Source organism: Xyrauchen texanus, chromosome 36, assembly GCF_025860055.1.
Source record: "Xyrauchen texanus isolate HMW12.3.18 chromosome 36, RBS_HiC_50CHRs, whole genome shotgun sequence".
NCBI lineage: Eukaryota > Metazoa > Chordata > Actinopteri > Cypriniformes > Catostomidae > Xyrauchen > Xyrauchen texanus.
In genome coordinates, this window is record NC_068311.1 from 13172072 (window position 1) to 13192487 (window position 20416).

The 20416-nt window shown below is 41.0% G+C and overlaps 1 protein-coding gene across 2 annotated transcripts in view; it reads left to right on the plus strand.

Annotated features, from left to right (window-relative positions):
* Positions 1-14820: 14820 nt before the first annotated feature.
* gpr4 (G protein-coupled receptor 4) overlaps positions 14821-20416 on the plus strand; it is a 29939-nt gene continuing 24343 nt past the window's right edge. Inside the window, exon 1 of one of the 2 annotated variants that reach the window (XM_052106623.1) lies at positions 14821-14930. The gene's annotated coding sequence lies outside the window, so the exon portion shown is untranslated. Of the gene's footprint in view, positions 14931-15753; positions 16026-20416 lie in introns of those variants that run through there. The other variant, XM_052106622.1, reaches the window with a different exon arrangement.

Below are 20416 nucleotides of genomic sequence, written 5' to 3' on the forward strand. Positions count from 1 at the left end.
CCCATCCACCCTTTTCTCTGTGTTGTTACAGCTGAGCACAGCTCTATTGGAGAGCTCTGGCATTAGCTTACACAGAGAAAATGCCTCTGTCCTTTAATTTTCAACTTTACCTGAGGTTGAATAATTTATTGAGCATTGCAGGATCTAATTCTCAGATGTCCACTGTACAACATGCTGGAATACCTTAATCTTGACATACATCACACATCACAGTCCCCTTGAGAGAAAATAAACTTAACATTAATGGCAAATAGAAAAAATCAAAATCACTTCCTTCAAAGAGGAAGTGCAAATCTTGGGTAATTGGTTGCTCAGCAACGGCACAGTAGATATTGGCTTTTAAAACCCTCGTGTGTGGGAGCACTAATCTACAGCTCTAAAAACTGAATGGAGGGAGGAAATAATATCTGCTTCTTGGCGAAATGAAAAGCTCTTTTTGCCCTCTTTTATTTAGTCAAGCACTTCTTGAGGAGAATTAGCCGGATAGCTTTCTCTACAGCAGTGATGAGCAACCACATCAAGTGTTTTTTGTTTTTTTTTGCCTTAGATTAACGCCAATGGAAGCTACAAATAGACTTGCTTTTAAGTCATAAAAAGTAGACATCTTTCCAAATAAATATGTTGTGGTTAGTTTTATTCCCTTGACATGGAAAGAAAATATGGATGTTTCCCAAGATGCAATATGTAAAACCAGAGCAAACTGGGTTTTTTTATTAGATTTTTTTATTTTGCCTTTCCCCATTTTTTAATAGTTAAAAAAACAAAGGCCTCTTTTGAACATTAAAGTAATTTGCCATTTGGTTTAAAATGGTATGGCCTTATCTAAACAAACCAAGAATTAACCATAAAAGCTGAAGATTTTTAGAAAAAAAACTTTTTGTTTAATATAAAAAGATTTCTTGAGGCAAAGTATTCATTTAAAAACGGAGAGTGATAAACTTCTTTCATTAACCTTGGGTTATCTAATTAGCACAAGTTCCGCTTTCTTGTGTGCTTTTGTTTCTTGTGTGCATTTGTTTCTGAGGTTGCAGTTTGATTCTGCAGAATTCATACTAATTTAAAAGAAACCTTTGAATAAATATATGCAGTATATTCTAATAACATCATAATGGACTCCCTCAATTTTGAACCTACAGTATTTCTACATTGTTTAAAAACTGAAGATTTGTTATGATTTTTCATTAACTGTTTAATATCAAAGTTGTATTCTGAAATATTGTATATCAAAAACATTTGGATTACCCAAACTTATTAATTCATTTATTATAAGTATTCATTTAGTAACACCATATTTTGAAATGGAATGTAATAATAAATATAAAATTAATATGTCAAAACACACTGCAATAATTATGTGATCTTATAAAGGGATAGAATGTCTTTTAAACCTGTATGACTTCTGTGGAATACAAAAGTAGATGCTAGGCAGAACGTTTTCCTAAGTCACCATTGACTTTATCTATTGAATGTATGGAAATAGGGGGAAAAAAAAAGATGCAATGAAAGTGAAAAGTGATTGAGGCTAACATTCAACCTATTATTTCATTTTGTGTTACAGAAGATGAAGAAGCAACTCACATGGGTTTTAAGAAACATGAGTAAGAATTTACATTTTTGGTGGAACTATCCCTTTAAATATAGATTCATTCAATTTATAGAATATTGCATGCATACTGTTATGCACACAAAAAATATTTTAGCCTATTTTTAAGATTTACACATTTGCATTTCATACGCTCGGCACGTATATCTATAAAAAACTATCTACAAAATGCCCAGATAGTGTAAAATATTCCAAACATTCTCAAGACAATTAGAAAATAATATATATATATATATATATTTCATATATATACACTAGTGGTCAAAACTTTTGAAACACTTGACTGAAATTTTTCTCATGATCTTACAATTTGTTTTTATCTGTGTGTATGCTTAAATATTTGAAATTAGTTTTGGAGACAAAAATATAACTGTGCCACCATATTAATTTATTTCATTATAAAACTAAAATTGTATAAAAATTGTATAAACGTTTTTGTAATTGATGACTTGGACCAAATAATAGAAAAGAAGCCAATAAGTGCCCAACATAGATGGGAACTCCTTCAATACTGTTTTAAAAGCATCCCAGGGTGATACCTCAAGAAGTTGGTTGAGAAAATGTCAAGAGTACATGTCTGCAAATTCTAGGCAAAGGGGGACTGCTTTGAAGATCCTAAAATATAACACAGTTTTGATTTATTTGGGATTTTGTTTAGTTACAATATAATTGATTTTTGATTTTTGATTTGATTTGAAATCTTTATTTCGAACATGGAAAAGAAAGTATATAAAAATATAAAACAATGTTTAAAAACATAAGAGAACAAAACAAAACAAATGAGCAGCAAATAAAAAAAAGATATACTGTATATACTTCTTTCCTGTTCACATACTTCTATTACATGTGTGAAAAGGAGTAGGAAGAAGTAAAACGTATCGGTTACCTAACGTAACCTCGGTTCTCTCTAGATGAGGGAACGAGTATTGCGTAAGCTAGCTTACGCTACGGGAAAGATTCATCTTTTCTGAGATATTGAAGCCAAAAAATTATCCTTAATTTTTGTATCCATTGTCAACGCAGTGCGGCAGCTGCAGACCTTGAGCGGGCTAGCTAGCGAGCTCATAGGTTGCTCTGCGGCAACTGCTGCAGCCTATAGACGAGCTTGGGCGAACTCGCATCCAATGAGAGGCGTCCGGCGCTCACTGCATCAAAGCCCGCCAAAAGGGCGTGACTAGAGTGCATATAAGCGTGGTTCGTAGGCTGGAACCCTGGTTTTCATTGACTGAAGCGAAAAGTAGCTAGTAGGCGCGAGCACGGCCGGCTACGCAATACTCGTTCCCTCATCTAGAGAGACCGAGGTTACGTTAGGTAACCGATACGTTCTCTTCACGAGAGGTTCTCTCGTATTGCGTAAGCTAGCTTACGCTCACGAGAACCCATTGTCAGCGCCGTCGCGCTCAAGCATCCACTGTATAAGCCCCAGGGAATTAAGGGGGACCGGGGAGCCCTTATGAGTGGGGAAATAATATTTGGCCGGCAAGAATGCGGGTCATTGATTGTGTAATACATAAGCACATAGTAGGGCCGGGAGCGACAGAGCGGCGGTGCCGGTCTGTGTGGAATGTGTCCCATCAGTGCAGCTCACCAGGGGAGCTGTAGCGTGATAAACCGCTAGTAGTTTTGCCTGCAGAGCGGGCACTTCCATATTGTAAAATCTGACAAAGGTGGAGGAAGTCCATCCGCTGCCACACATATGTCGTGAATGGAAATTCCGCTGGACCATGCCCACGAGGATGCCATGCCTCTAGTGGAGTGAGCCCTAATGCCCAGCGGGCATGGCAGGTCTTTGTGCGCGTATGCAGCAGCAATAGCGTCCACTATCCATCTAGATAGTGTCTGTTTCGGCGGCGAGACCTTTGGTGCGCCCTCGAGCGAAGCGAAAAGCTGCTCGGGCGTCTGAAAGCAGCGGGCGTGCAGTATACAATCTCAGTGCTCTGACCGGGCAAAGGAGATTGGCGTCGCGTTCGCTATCCGGTGCTGGCAGCGCCGATAGGAAATGACCTGTGCTCTGAAAGGAGTACCGATCACCTTGGGAACATAGCCGTGTCTAGGCTTTAAAATGACCTTGGAGTCACTTGGTCCAAACTCAAGACACGCATGGCTGACAGACAGCGCGTGAAGGTCTCCACACGTTTGACTGATGACAGGGCAGTCAGAAAAGCGGTTTTGAGTGAAAGGTATTTCAAATCCGCGGATTGAAGTGGTTCGAAAGGGGGCTTTCATAGTTTGAGAACTATAGAAAGATCCCAGATAGGAACCGATGGAAGCGCGGGGGTTCATCCTTCTAGCTCCCCTGAGGAAGCGGATGACCAGCTCGTTTTTACCCCATGACTGGCCGTGCAGGGGTTCAGCGAACGCCGCAGCGGCCGCCACTACACTTTGGCGTGGATGGGGATCTGCCCTCATCCAGCAGCTCTTGTAGAAATCTGAGCAGCGGCGACACCCCACATGTCCGTGGGTCCAGGTCTCTGTCGGTGCACCATTTTGAGAACACAGACCATTTTGGCGCATAGAGTCTTCTGGTGGAAGGGGCTCTAGCGTGTATGATGGTGTTTATTACTCCTTCTGGCAGAGCGACGGGTAGTCGTTGATCACTACGCATGCAGCCCAGCGCTCTGGGTGGGGATGCCAGATTGTGCCCTGAGCTTGAGAGAGGAGATCTGCTCTCACTGGGATGGGCCACGGCGCTGTCAGTGACAGCTGCGTAAGCTCCGGGAACCATGTCTGATTCTCCCAGCGGGGCTATGAGGAGCACCGGTGGCGCGTTTCCCTGATCCTCTGCATTACCTGTGGCAATAGCGAGGCGGGAGGGAAGGCGTAAGCGGGCGTCTGGGCCAGTCCTGGGCCAGCGCGTCCTCGCTTCCGAGAAAAATACTGGGCAGTGAGAGTTCTCTTTGGGCGCAAAGAGGTCTATCTCTGCTCTGCCGAATAGGTGCCATAGCGTCTGGACTGTTTGGCGTGCAGGGACCATTCCCTGGGGAATATTGTCTCTGGACAGTCTGTCGGGCCGTCGTTCAGGTGGCCTGGCACGTCGCGTCGCCCTCAGCGGCGCAGGTGGCACTGGGACCAACTCAGTATGCGTTTTGTCAGATGGAAGAGGTTCCTGGATCTGACACCGCCCTGGCGGTTTAGGTAGGATACCACAGATCTGTTGTCGAGCGGACCAGGGCGTGGTGACCCTGAATGACCGGGAGAAAGCGCCGCGGCGTGCTCGACCGCTATCATTTCCAGACAATTTATGTGAAGGAGCTTTTCCTGAACTGACCATAGGCGAAAACCGGAGAGCCCTCGCAGACGGCGCCCCAACCCGTGTTGGGCGGCGTCTGTCGAGATGACTTTCGGCGAGATACAGCTCCCATTGTCACTCCCGCTGATACCATTCGGCCACTGTCCAGGGCTGCAGAGCTGATATGCAGGTCTGAGTCACCTTGATGGGCTGGCGGCCTGTGGCCCAAGCCCGGCGAGGCAGCGGTGTTTAGCCAATGCTGAAGCGAGCATGTGCAGTAAACCCAGCTGAAGTACTGCTGCGGCTGAGGCCATGTAACCTAGCACTCTCTGGAATTTCTTCAGAAGCGTGAGGCTGTTCATCTGAAAAGATGCGGCTAGTCAAGCTGAACACGGCGTCTTGGCTGTGTAGATAAGCGAGCCGTCATTGCCCGCGAGTCTAGTTCTATTCCCAGGAAGGAAATGGTCTGACTGGGCTGTAGTGAGCTCTTGGTCCAATTGACTGCAAGACCCAAACTGTTCAGATGGCTGAGGAGAACTGCTCTGTGAGACAGAAGCTCCATATGTGACTGAGCCATAATCAGCCAGTCGTCCAAATAGTTCAGAATTCGCAAACCCTGACTCCGCAGGGAGTGCGGCGCCGCATCCATGCGCTTCGTGAAAGTCACGAGGTGCTAAGGACAGGCCGAGCGGAGGACGGTGTATTGATAAACCTGGCCGTCGAAGGCGAATCTCAAGAATGGCCTGTGACGGGGATTTATCTGAATCTGAAAGTATGCATCTTTCAGATCGAGAGAAATAAACCAGTCCCCTGGCGCACATGCGCGAGGAGTTTCCTGATTGTAAGCATTTTGAACGGTCTTTTGCAAGCACCTTGTTCAAAACCCTGAGATCTAATATGGGTCTGAGGCCGCCGTCTTTCTTGGGAACAAGAAAATAACGGCTGTAAAGCCCGACTCGCTCAGAGAGGGTGGCACTTTTCTATGGCCCTTTTGCACAGAAGGCTTGCTATTTCTGAACGAAGCATGCACGCTGCTTCCGTGTTCACAGTGGTTTCGAGCCGCGCTCTGAAGCGAGGGGGCGGCGATCGAACTGTAGCAAATAGCCCTGTTGTATTGTGCTTAACACCCACTTGGATATCCCTGGAATAGCTTCCCACGCTTTGAAGCGTAACGCTAGAGGGTGAATGGCCAATTCGCTCTGATTGCCGCACACAGAGCGCTGAACAAAATGTGTGAGCGCGTTTAGTGTGTTCATGCATGATTGCTCGCAGACAGCATGAACAGGCTGTTTTGTGAGTGACTTCCCGATTGGAATGAATGGGGAAAGAGTCACATCTGTTACGTGATGCGCAAGCATAGTCATGGGCACGGGACTTACACACAGAGGAATGGTTGCTGGCCGTGTAACAGAGCGGGCAGAGAATGGGCGCGCGCACGCATTTGCGGGCGCATTTATTGACTCTAGCGCTCGAGCGGTTCGTAACCGCTTTATGTGAGCGTGCTCTGGTGGGGACACGAGACATGCAGTGCTTGTGTGCAGAAGTGAACACTGGATTGTGGGCACATTTTCTACACATAGGGCTGGTCGTGTGACAGAGCGGGCAGAGAATGGGCGCGCGCACGCATTTGTGGGCGCCTTCATTGACTCTGACGCTCGAGCGGTTCAGTAACCGCTTTATGAGGCGATGCTCTGATAGGGGCACGGGATGTGTTATGCTTGTGTGTAGGGGCGAACACTGGGTTGTGGGCACTTTTTCTACACATAAGACATGTTTGCTCTTTACAAGATTTATTTGGGTCGCCGTGAAAGCGGCGTTTGAGTCTGAGCAAGCGGGCAGTGTCACCGGCTTGTTGGCTGCTAAATTCACCACTGTAGTAGCCTGAGAGAAGGGGACTGACAGGGGTAAAGCTTTGACAGTGGTCGGCCGCGGCGGGACTGAGCCGTCGTTTGTTCAACACAGTTAGGAAGACTTCGGCTGCTTTCGGGTTTCAGCGTTACCTTAGATCGAGGCCAGCGGGAGGCGGTCTGCGGCGGCTGTCTGGCCGCGATCGAGGCGGCCGCCCTGTCGGCGCTGAAAGTCTGAGATTGTTGAACTGGGCGCTGTGAAGAGGCTCGTGCAGGAGGCTGATCACGTGGCGGCCTGCAGAGGAGCTAGCGGCGCGCGGCAGGAAGAGGTTCATGGCTTGGGTGGCTTTCTGGACTTCTGAGAAGCGGTCAACAATGCCACTCACCGCGGAGCCGAAGAGACCCGGTTGGAGAGGCGGTGCGTTGAGAGCGTGGAGCGCTCTGCTTCTCCCATGTCGGCTAGCGTTAGCCACAGGTGTCTCTCGGTCACAGTCAGCGAGGCCATGCACTTCCCTAGGGCTTGAGCTGCAGCTTTGGTAGCCGAAGGCGAGGTCTGTCGCGCCGTGAGATCAGTAACAGCCTCTGGGTGCCTGCCTTTCTCATCCCACTCCGAAGAAGGTCTGCTTGTAGGATCTGTAAAGCGGCCATGGAGTGCAGAGCAGATCGCGGCTTGGCGGCGGAATAAGCACGGCCAACATAGGCGGAAGTCGCTCTGCAGGCCTTAGGCGGGAGCACAGGCTTGGAGCGCCATCTCGCGGAGGCGGACAAAGGTGTGCTGCTACCGAGTCCTCGACCGGGGGATGGAGGAGTAGCCTCTCTCAGTGGCGCCGTCCACCGGCCGAGAGAGGTGGAGGCGTGTGAGCGGGTCCTGGCTGAAAGCGGGCGTTCCACGACTTTGCAAGCTCCGTATGTAATTCCGGCAGGAAGGGGCGGCCGGGCAGCGGGTGTAAGCGGCGATGGCTTTGAAGAAAGCAGCCGTCGAGTCTGTTGGGTGCCTGCTCAGGGGCGGTGACCACTTTCGAGCCCGAGGCGGTCGGCGGCCTGTGTGAGGCGTGTTAACTCCCGCCGACTCGGCGCGGGTCCTGCTGGATTCCTGGGCTGAGGAGGAGGCTTGGGAGCCTGTCCACTCCTCGCTGTCGAAGCCATGATGGAACAGCAGCCCTTATCCTCCGGCTCGTCATCCGAGATGGCAGCAGTCGCGGCCGCTTCGGCGGCAACTGCTGGCGTCCGAGGCGGGGAGGGTGGCGATGCTTCGAGGAGAGGCTCGGCGAGGCAGTCGCTTCAACCACAGTTTCCGGCAGCCTTTGTGGCGCGCTTCTTCCTGCTGTGGCTGAGGGTAAAGGCGTGGCGGTTTCTGCTTTGACCGCTCGAGTCGAGCCCGCGGGGTCGACATCGGTAGCTCCTCGCAGAAATCGCATCCGCCCTCAGTGAGGCGAGCTCTGCGTGCCCCAGTCCCAGGCAGAGGCGCCAGATGATGTGGCGGTCTCCTGTGCTGAGAAGAGCGCGACATGAGGCGCAAGTGGGCGAGGCATCTTGAAAAAGGCGCTTCGTACTCTTTTGTGAATAGTTCTTGAGAACTAGCTTGCTTAATAAAAGGATACGTCGTCGGATGGCGTAGCTTCGCAGGATGGCTGAAGGTGGCTGAGGCGGCCGGCTTCTTCTAGCGCTGTCCACGCTTGCTAGATGCCCCTCAAGCGGCGAGCGGCTTCCAGGTCAGCGATCGCGGAGAGCTTCGCTGAAGAGATGAAAATCAGGGTTCCAGCCTACGAACTACGCTTATATGCACTCTAGTCACGCCCTTTTTGGCGGGCTTTGATGCAGTGAGCGCGGGCGCCTCTCATTGGATCTTGAGTTCAGCCCAAGCTCGTCTATAGGCTGCAGCAGTTGCCGCAGAGCAACCTATGAGCTCGCTAGCTAGCCCGCTCAAGGTCTGCAGCTGCCGCACTGCGTTGACAATGGATACAAAAATTAAGGATAATTTTTTGGCTTCAATATCTCAGAAAAGATGAATCTTTCCCGTAGCGTAAGCTAGCTTACGCAATACGAGAGAACCTCTCGTAAGAGAACTTATATACTCCTACCCCCTTAATTCTTACAGTCATTCAATTTACAATTTTTATATTATTATTATTATCATATTGTTCTATACATCCATACACATACACATATACACATATAAATACATACACATACACACATCCATACACATGCATACCCACATACACATCATTGTGACCACTGACAAGTATTTATTTCTCTAACCTCAATTTTGTACTTATTCAAGCAGCATAAAAAAAAATAAAAAAAAATAACAAAGCAAACAAACAAAGAAAAACAACATAAACAATGGAGCACTCCTACTTTCACTACAGTGCTTCTTGATACCTCTTGAAAATAATTTCTCTATACATGTTTTTAAATAGGAATATGTTTGAGCATTGCTTTAGTTTATTCCACAATTTAACCCCGCAAATTGATAAACATAATCTTTTCCTTGTTGTTCTAAATCTATTATTCTTAAAATTTCCCCTTCCTCTTAAATTGTACTCTCCCTCCCTCTCAGAAAACATCTTTTGTATATTCCCAGGCAATAGACTATTTCTTGCTTTGAACATGAACACTGCAATTTGGTATTCGATTAGATCTTGAATTTTTAACAATTTAGACTGCAAAAAAAATAAATTTGTGTGATCACGAAATCCAACGTTGTGAAAGATTCTCATGACTCTTTTTTGCATTATAACTAGTGGCTGTAGTGAATGTAGATAAGTGCTTCCCCAAACCTCTACACAATAATTCCCAAAGTTCCATTTATGTTATTCCATAGATTTGATGACTTTACTATTATTCTAATATGTGGAAAAATATATATAATAAAGAATGAGTAAGTGTTTCAAAACCTTTGGTAGTATATATGTTTTCATTTTCATATATCAAAGAGATAATGCAACATTAGGACAAATCTAGAACAGGATTCATTACTTCCACACTGAAATTTAATGAGATGCAACTGGATGTCAAACACATACATTATTGAGCTAGACATAACACAATATGTACACATAAGTTACACATAAGTATTTTCTCAGGCACTTATCCAGTCTAAATTGATGCACAACTCATATAATTTCAATAGTACACCCAAATGACAATAGTCATACTGTTAATGTGTTGTATTTGCTATAGTTTACTTCTGTGTTGTTTCTTCATTAAATAGCAAAGTAAAATGTAAATCATTCCAATCACTGCAACAACTGTGCAAACTTGAGTAAGAAATAGCATGTATAATATGTGTGTAACACATATTGTAAACAGATATTTTGCCATTGTTGCACGGAAAATCAACAAGATATAGTTTTTATTTGTATGAACATAATTCTTATTTCTCTTGTAATAAACAAATAAATATATATCCTGTGATAGAAAACTTATATAGAAATGAAATAATCATTCAACTGATCACAAAATATAGTAAAAAAATTACTGATGTAAAAAAAAGCACCATCACTATTTTAAAAAATACATTTTTAATCAAATCTAGACAGGCCCTATTTCAAGCAGCCATCACTCCAACTCCGTTTCCTTGAGTAATCATGCTCAATTGCTAATTTGGTACAAGAAAATCACTTGCAATTATATAAAAAAGAGTTGAAAGCTATTTGGTTCTTTAAATGAAGCTTAACATTGTCTTTGTGTTTGTTTTTAAAGTTGCCACAGTATGCAATAGACTGGCATGTCTTTAGGTCAATATTAGAGAAACAGCTTTCTCTAGAAACTCATCAGTCAATCATTGTTTTGAGGAGTAAAGGCTATACAATGCTTGAAATTGCCAGAAACTGAAGATTTCATACAAAGGTGTACACTACAGTCTTCAAAGACAATGGACAACTGTCTCTAACAAGGACAGAAAGAGATGTGGAAGGCCAGTTGTACAACTAAGCAAGAGGATAAGAACTTCAGAGTCTCTAGTTTGAGAAATAGACAGCTCACATGTCCTCAGCTGACAGCTTCATTGAATTCTACCCACTCAACACCAGTTTCATGTACAACAGTAAAGAGATGACTCAGGAGTGCAGGCCTTATGGGAAGAATTGCAAAATCCACTTTTAAAACAGAAAAACAAAAAGAAAAGATCAGAGTGGCCAAAGAAACACAGTCATTGGACAACAGATAATTGGAAAAGAGTGTTATGAATCTTAACCCCAATGAGCTTTTGTGGGATCAGCTAGACTGTAAAGTGCCCGACAAGACAGCGAAATTTATGGCAAGTGCTACAGGATGTGTGGGGTGAAATGTCACCTGAGTATCTGGACAAACTGACAGCTAGAAAGCCAAGGATCTGAAAGCTATCATTGCTGCATGTGGAGGATATTTTGATGAGAACCCTTTTAAGTAGTAAAATTTTTTGCAAATTGTAATGGTAATTTTTCACATTATGAACGTCCGTACTATATAGTGTGATCAGTAGAATGCCACTTTGGTGAATAAAATGACTAATTTCTTTCCATAAGAGCAAAATCTGTACATTATTCCAAACTTTTGGCTGCCAGTGTACATCCAACTCATCACCAAATTACCACAATAAAACGTTTACAGCTCTTAAACGAACAGTCAATACATCAAATAAGATCTTCCTCCGATGTGTGCTGCCATTTGTTTACATTAGTAACGGTTGTCATTCGTCAAACAAACAGCTACTCTTTTCATGCACATAATATGTTTATTATATGTAACAAACAGCCAAATTGTAACCAAAGAACCACGATAACAGATCACAGCTTGTATATGCACAGCCATCATATCTAAACCCATCTATTTAGGTGCAGATGCGGTTTTCATTCACACAAACAGCGACTCAAGAAGTCTTTTTAGGCATATAATAGGCTACATTTGATTTCTGAAACAGACAGCGAAACTATCACAAAAGCACCAAGCTAAAAGTTTAAAACTCATAGACTCATAGTGAAAACATGCTGATCGGGTGCAATTATCCGTAGCACACCGCCAAGTCTGTTTACATTAGCGTTTGTCACACGCAAACACACAGTGTCTGAGATGTCAAACAGTGCAAAGGCAAACCGGACTGCTGATATTATTTGTTCATTTGTTTTTTACAGCTGTAAAACCGAAATAAATAAAACAAGCACAGCAGACATGACCTATTTGTTCACATGTTTACTATATTATGTAAATTTTTTTATGACAAGAAATTAAAAATTTAAATAAAATTAAACTAATTTACACTCTGCCCCCCTCTACCGGCTGTGCAGTGTTACGTGCAAAAAGAACTCACTCTAGGGGGCACTGCAGAGAAATTTAGACACTACATGAAAAGATTTAATCTCTTCATTTTTTTTCAGTGTAGAATGCTATTATAAAAATAGAAATCTGAATAATTAAAACATCCAGGCTTAGTAGCCACTCAGACTATCCTGTCTGACATTCCATCCTTGTCTTATGTTGAAGTCACAGTTTTCAGTTTGCTCCTTGGAGACGAGGTGACAGAACAAAAAATAAGCAGACTTGTCTTCTGGGATTGTCTGGGATGTCAATGTCAGGAAGGGGGGAATTTTCCAAGATGTCCCTAAATACACTGCAAAACACTATTCTAATGTAAGTGTGTAATGGGTTCTGTCCACTTCACATACATGAACTCCCATTCCCCACAGTGTAGTCCCAATGCACAGGGAAACTGATTTATGTCTGCTAAGAAAGATATGCTGGCATTGCAGTTATTTTCTTCCTGATTTAAAGATTGCATCATCTCAGGTTCAGTCCGCAGCTGAAAGTGCAAATCCATCCCTTGCTGTTTTTGACCACCATTCTGATATTAACTTTTTCCCTGGACACACCACCACAGATATTTTATGGATGTGACACTGGGGGTAGATTATGTTGTAATAGGATTTCTCCACAGCGTGCTCTGAGACAGAGCATCAGTGCTGATTGATGTTACACTGTATGTGTAATACACTAGATTTAAGTCAAAGAGATGAGATATCATTTATATATCAAAAATAATGATGCATTGGGTGAATTTTTATTTTTTAAATGCAATGGGTTTCAATAGTGCATATTATTTACATTTACATTGCACTAGTAAACATGACCCTATCTACAAAATTTGTAATTTATGGATCAATTAGCCATGCAAAATGTTTCTGGTATGAGTGCCTGGTATAAACTCCTTTGAAGGAAGCTAAGCAAGCCTGTGCCCTGCCATAATGTTAATTATTTATGTTTACACTTATGTTGTTCCAAACACATACAACTTTATTTCTTCTGTAAAATAAAAAAAAGTTGAATCAATGTTCCATTTAAAAAAATTATTACAATAGCAGTACATAGTGACTGACTTCAACTCTTAATAAAGCACCAAAAAGTGTCATAAAATAGTCCATGTGACTTATTCCAAATGTTATGACATCATGTCTCAACTCATTGGTTAAGTGAGTCATTATGTACTGCCATTGTATTGATTTCAGCAAACATTCATTTAATTATTTCCATTTGTTTTTCAAATAAAAAAAGAAAGTCATATGGGTTTTGAACAACATAAGGTTGAGTACAGTACATGATGACAGACGCTAACTTTCCCTGTAACAATACAACTATTAAGCAAGAAGTTATACAGAATACGCAGATGTAAAAGAAATTAGGCCAGCGCAGTAAATCTATCTTCCTTTTCAAGCTGCCAAATGCTAATTCTGTTTCTCTTATCTCCATGGAGATTTAACTGGCTTTGTTTATCAGGCTTGTTTTTGCAATGCATTTGACACATACTATTTGTCACATGCAGCTGCAGGTTGCCTTGATGTTGCACTGCCTCATTACAAAGTTATTTTGACCTAGTGTTATTGTGAATTATGGAGCCCAGATGTAGTGGCTGTGCTGATGCAACGCTCAGACTTTCAAATGTTAATTCCCTGCTCATGAGCAAACACAAGCGATTATTCCTTTCAAATAATTTCCATAAAAAAATATGTTAACATTGTATGATTGAGTGTAACCCAAAAGTGACTGTCAGTGTGATGGAAAAAAGCATGGCTGGTAACTCCTATTCAAATTCACTTAAATAAAAAGCCTGTATGTATCCACTTAAATAGTTTACTAAAAAATGTTAATTCTGTCATCATAACTCACCCTCATGCAGTTCTAAACCCTTATGACTGTCTTCCGTAGAACACAAAAAGATTGGGCTGGTCGCTCTTTGCCAATTACTTTTAATAGGCACTGAGCTTTCAAGTTTTAAAATGAACAAAAAGTACAATAAAGGTACCATAAAAATTATCCTGCTCAATATTCAAAGTCGTTTGAATATACAGGCTGAAATGTCATTATAAAAGTCATTATTCACAAAAATCTTGAAATCCACCCTAGTGCTCTTTGTCAACTTCAGGAGAGTTCATGCGAGAAGTTTGTGAACTAATCTTTTGAGTCGATTTTTTTAATGAATCGTTGATCCAGTTCACAAAATTGTTAGTAAAAAAAGGACTTAAATGTTGATCTGTTTCTAACCCATACCTATTATATTGCTTATGAAGACATAGATCTAACTACCGGAGTTATGGATGACTTTTATGCTGCCTTTATATGCTTTTTGGACCTTCAAACTTCAGGCAACCATTCATTTCAACTGTATGGACTAACAGAGCAGAGATTCTGTTCTAAAATTCTTTACAGGTTTGTGTTCAGCAGAATAAAGAAAGGAGGGTGAGTAAAGGATGAGAGAATTTTCATTTTTGGGTGAACTATCCCTTTAAGTTCAACTCGCTGACTCAATGGTCCAGTCGTAGCAGGAAAAAGCTTACTATACAGGAAGATTATCAGCGATAACAGCTTAATTTTTGGTTTGTTCCTCATCATAAGGGTTTGGAACAACCCCATGGGTGTATAAATAAAGACAATGTTTTCATTTCAGTGTGAACTATTCCTTTATGTTGAATATAAAAAAGTGTGTTATCTCAAACTCTCAAAGCAAAGTTACTGGACATTTCCAAGACTGACCTTGTACAGAATCCCTGAAAGTGATGTATTCTTTGTTTGTTCATCAAACAGTCAAACTGCATTTACACTCAGGGATTGTTTTTTTATAAACTTGGCGCTACCTCTAATCATGTTTTCCAAAAGAGAGTGCAGTAGGAGAGTCCTAGACATGCCTAAACATTGTTTTAATGGAAGCTAATGGGCTTGTTTGGCCCTGGAGCATTGTAATGTAGAGTCCATGGATGTGATTCAATCCTATTGGCAGGTGAGTTTGGTTTTAAGTGATTTTTTTTTTTGCCATTATGTTAGTAGCTAAAAACCATTTTCCTCACTGCATTATTACTGTATGGCATTACTGAGTTGTATCCATTTATTGGGGAGCCTTATATAGTGTTTCCAGCACTGGTATATGTAGAGTTTAGTCTAATAATAAAAGATTGTGTGACTAAAAATTGTATGAATCAACATTGCTTAGACATTTTAAAGATACATTTAAATATGTTTGATCACACTTTACATTATAATGTGTAGATGTTACGGTGTGCAAGCAAGCTACAATATTGCACGTGAATGTATGAAGTATAGTCCAAATTAACATGATTTTAAGAAGTTGCAACATGAAAATATGAACATAAATACAATTAAATTATGATATATATGTATGTGCAAAATAAAACCAAAAAATAACCATTAGATAACGTTCTTCATAAGTTCTTTTTAGGTTTTCACACAAAACTTATCTGCAGCGTTCTAAGATGTTTAGTTTGTGGTTAAAAACAAATAATAAAACCTAAAAGGAACGTTCCTAGAACGCTGTGATTTACACGTAATTGTAACATGCAAAAATGTGTTTTGTAAAGAACAACAAATTAACTGATATGGATGAAGAAGAAAAAAATGAAAGAAAAAAAAAAAAAAAAAAACAAGAATACAAAAATGTATTTGAGACCAGCTCTCCTCCAGTTAGCTCTGGATTTCGAGGTATCCCTTCTCGAATTCCCAGTCAATATTTCAATGGGACGGTCAGTGTTCAGTGACATACGTCACATTTCTCCATACCTCTCATCTAGCTGCCACTTTCAATTCGCACTCTGCAACTTCGCAAGTATTTCTACCTGTCCGCTGGTTTGACATGAACAACATTTGCAAGACGTTGTGTCCGAATGTAAATAGTGCAGTCTCTCGATGTCTGTACGGATCCTCATTCAAATGAGGGAAACAGGAGTTGTTTGGGGGTTATCGCTGCTGCGTGCGGTTTGGAGATACGGATATCACCTCTGCAACTGGCACCCAGAAAGGCACCTTCAAAGGCAAAGGATGAGGGTAGCAGCTACTGAATCAGTTATGGACACTCAATAATGTAAGAATCGTACTTTTGTGTTTCTTTCTTGGACCATGAAAGTCAAGATAAACAACCCTACTCGCTTCAGTCGTTTTCATGTTTGACCATGACAAAACAAGCCTATAAAACACGTTTTCGCACAACAATGGTTTAATAATTTAAAATAACATATATTTACTTAGCTGTAAGCGTAATTCAATGAAATGTAAAAATATTGCAACATAATGGAAGTATCAGTTCCCCATCTCTTAAAATGCTTTCCTAGTCTATTATCGCATAATAAAGGCACTAACTGTGATGTGAAACTGGACATAAGGCTACTGATGCATTAACGTAATAAAAGTTATCAGTTTCAGTGGCTTCTTAATGCATAATGCTTACACAGGTAACAGTCAACCTTTTTAATGAGCCATTATTTTAACCTTTGCAATGAGCCATAATTGTAAAGGTCAACTGTTCTCCTGCAGTAGTAGGAGTAGTAGTCTTGTAATAGTTTATGTATTAATGCATTTAGTTTGATGACTGAGTGCTCTTTCCACTGAAATTCCTCCGTTGAAAACATGTAGGTCTATACTGATTGCAACTGCACTCTACAGTACAGTTCTCACGATTTAACAAGCAATTTAACAGGCTATAAATGTCCCTTGGCAGTGTTTACAACATGTCAGTTGCATTGTGTACAGATACTTTTCACTCAATTTTGTCACGAATAATTGCTTTGGATAACACACTGACTGTATATCCATTTTTGGCAGCCAATTATAAAAATATATTCATGAGAATGGATATCTAAGCAGTTAGGTTTCAGCTCAATAGTTGTTTTTTGTAATACAATATGAATTCAATACATGGCTCTGCACTTGTGTGTATTCTCCGAATCCTCCTCACTGTAATTTGTGGCTGATTTTGTTTCTCGCAGAATCTTATATGATCTCATCCATGGGTGATGGCAAAAAGTAATGTGGCACGTGAAATGGTTTTCTGGAACGTTCCCTCTTGGTTTTGTTTGGAAACAAGTGGAACATTTAATCAGTCCTTTTTGAGCAAACAGTAATTGCCCTCTTGGGGATGGAAGATAAGAACTAACATTAAAAGCGTGACGAGAAGAGAATAGTAATCTCTCTGTGAACCAGTGCGGTGTCTTCTCCAGTGCCACCCGTCTGAGCTAATAAGGGTGTTTTGAGAGGGTAATGTCTGGTTTCGGCTACAGATTGTGTGAGGGAAGCTATAACCCCGTCGGCATGGTGGCTCAACAAGCGGCTGTCTTCAGACTGGCTAATGAACTCATACCATTTAAGTGTATAATTAAATATGTTAAGTAATTTGTAGTTTGAAACATCCACATATGGTTTTATTACAGCGAGTGGTTCACAGCAAAGGTAGATGTTAATTAATGTTCTAATTATTTACTTTGCGGTCAGCCTTTTAGCTTTCGCCATATATTAAATGCAGTTTCATGGAAAAATGTGGGCAGCCTTTGTCACAGATATAAGGCACTTTCCAGTAATATAGTTTTGGGAATTAGGGAATTGGTGTCTCATTACTGTTTTTAAAGCATTAGAGGTGCAAATTCCAATGTTTTAACTATCATAAAATTGTCACAGCATGAAAATTAGCAAGTTTAAAACACATGAAAATTCCCTTAAAGGAATAGTTCACCAAAAAAGTCAAGTCAGTTTTATTTGTATAGTGCATTTCACAACACACATAATTTCAAATCAGATTTACAGAAAATTATGCTGTACAGGAAATGCCTAAATGTCCTAAAAGTTCTCATCATGTGGTTTAAATGAATTAAGCAATTGATAATCATGCCATGCCAAAAATGATTGTCTTTAGACCTCCTGTGAGTAAGCCAAAGGCGACTGTGGCAAGGAACACAAAGCTCCATAAGATTTTAGTTATTGGAGAAAAATAAACTTGGGAGAAACCAGGCTCAGCTGGGGGATCCAGTTCACCTCTGGCTGTACAGTATGAATATAATGCTAGTATTTGATATCTTCATATGTTGGACAAGTCTTGTTTTAATATTTCTTTCATCGTTTACTCACCCTTATGCCATCTCAAACTTGTACGACTTTCTTTCTTGTGTGGAACACAACCAAAGCTCCAAAATAAGATTTAAAGGCAGCAAAAAAGTAATCCAAACAACTCAAGTTGTTTCATCTATGTCTTCTGAAGCTAAATGATTGGTTTTGGGTTTGAAACAGACTAAAATGTAACTTCATTCACTATAAATCTTACCGTCTGCTGTTGGCGATCATGATATGAAGCTTGATTACACTTCCTGGGGCTCGACACATTTGCAGAGTGCAGTACATGCCTAAGTTGTATGCATTACCTTTATACTGCCTTTATGTCCTCTTTGGAGCTTGAAAGTTTTGTACCCCATTGACTTGCCTTGTATGATCAAAAAGGCATCATACATCCATTAAAATATCTTAGTTTGTGTTCAGCAGAAGAAAGAAAGTTGTTCGAGGAAGAGATGGCTTAAATGACGTCAAAGAATAAATTACGTGTATGAGAATGATCATTTTTGGGTGAACTATTTCTTTAAAATAGTGATTTTGGTTGGTCTTACTTCAGAGGTCTTATTAAACAAATGTTTATGGAGTAACACCAATTTACTATTTGCACTAGGTGTTGTCTCAACCTCAGTTGGCACGTCCACTAACTGCCCACAGTCAGTTCTCCAACAATCTGATTCTTATAGCACACAAAACTGGAAAATACTTTCTCGATCAACTCTGATTGGCAGGTTCAATGGAACTTCTGCGAGTAGAGGCACACGGGACGTTTTATCGGTCCGTCTGGAAGCCGAGTTGTGTTCACAAGGTTCCTCGTTGATAGAATGAGCGCTTTTGAGGACAAATCACAGAATTTGCCCAAGTTTGAGTTTCATTTGAGGCATGCTGCAGAAATGAAAGAGGATATTCAAGAGCTGAGCGGAATTTTCTGCTTTGTTTAATTAGTTATGTTTGTAAAATTCGCTATAATGAGGTTTTAGTACTGTACTTAGACTTTCTAAAAATTTTCTTCTACTCTCTCATTTGTTTTCTGTGTGATCACTCGTGACTTATTATTATATAAATAATTTTCGCCCCATGTCTGTCTTTTATCATGTTATGATCTCCGATTACCTCGCCCCTAAACACCACTTAATGACAAAACCAACTGTGATTGGTCACTTTACATGTCATTTAGATGGCTTTTCCTGTCTAAATGGGCAGTTCTTGGCCAATTGAAGTGGCTATTTACTTTATGCACCAAAGAAACTAGCACGCAGCTATCTTGAAAATGTTGTCTTGGAACTTCCGTTCTAGCAATTCTTTATAGATATCTATGGTGTTGATGTCAAAGTGTAATTAGCTAGTGAAGTGGATTTACAGGTCATAGAGTTGTCAAGAGCTATCATGAGTATTTTAAAGTGTTCAAGGAATGTCATAACAACTGGAAGCAGAGTGGGGAGGTTTTAGAACAAGAGGATCTTCATAAATACACAAGATCCTACCTTCATTGTGAACATACTGATTGTGCCTGTGCTCATGAAACTGCAAGAGACAACACAAAGTTATTAAAAATATCTCAGGAAGACACCTCTGACCATCTTCTCATGTCATATACCCATCGCATTATTGTAAAGGTATGCAGATTTTTTGAGCGTTAAACAAGGGGAGAGGTGCAACTATATTAACACACACATGTTGGCGCTGCAATCCTTATAGGGACTCTCCATAGATATAATGAGTTTTATAGCGTAATACCCTTGTAATTACCAGTTTGTAAAAACATTTCCTTGTAAACCACCCAAACCTATACACACACACACACACACACACACACACACACACACACACACATGTGAAAATGTTTGTTTTATTTTATATTCCTTTTAAATCCATTTTAATCACATTTAAGCCTCTAAAACAATTAAGGTTTACAAATTAATTTTAAAAAGTACAAATGCAATTTTCTTTGATGTTATGAATTTGCATGTGTAATAATACAAGCTGTCACTGTTGGAAGTTTCATACCAACTGGACATTTTAACACAAATTATTACCTAATTGAAACCTAAAATTTAAGCAGAATTGCACGTACTGTATAACAATTAAATGTTTGTATTATTAAAAAGTGCTGTGAGTCATAGCTATCTGAATTTGATCTGCCAGGTCTGATTTACCTCTGCGGGTGTGGGAAAAACAAATATTTAGACTTGATAAAAAAAACACCTCACTAGCATTTTCTCGTAGTAATGGGGTGCTGTAGACTCACACCATAAACTTTTGGGGGAAAATACTTTCTATGCTCCCACACGTAATCTATTTTGATCGATTCTTCTCAGTAGCTCCAATACAAACAGGAAGTTAGATGACAAAATTCGGAAGAGCAGAGCATGGAAAAGGGGT